Genomic DNA, 465 nt, shown 5'->3' with positions numbered 1-465 from the left:
CACATAATTTTTAGTTTAAAATATTCATTCAAAGTTTTTTATTTTAAATTATTTAAGCAAAATGAATTTTATTTTGTAATTTGTTATTTTTAAAGTCAAAAGATTTTATCTATATACTTAAAATGAATGCATTCTGCAATTCATGTACAGTCAAACCTTATTGTGCCAACACCCGAATTTCTCGTCTCGTGTCACAATGAATTCTTTTCAAAATGTAAGTAATTGTGATGATAATTGACACATAATTTTTAGTTTAAAATATTTATTCAAAGTTTTTTATTTTAAATTATTTTAGCAAAATGAACTTTATTTTGTAATTTGTTATTTTTAGAGTGAAATTTTTTTATCTACATACTTAAAATGCATTCTCCAATTCATGTGCAGTCAAACCTTGTTACACCAATATCCAAATTTCTCGCTACTGTTCTAAAATCCCAAATGTATGGCATATAATCTAAATATCAA

The sequence above is a fragment of the Uloborus diversus genome, chromosome 5 (assembly GCF_026930045.1).
Source record: "Uloborus diversus isolate 005 chromosome 5, Udiv.v.3.1, whole genome shotgun sequence".
NCBI lineage: Eukaryota > Metazoa > Arthropoda > Arachnida > Araneae > Uloboridae > Uloborus > Uloborus diversus.
Note: the sequence above shows the minus strand (reverse complement) of the source record.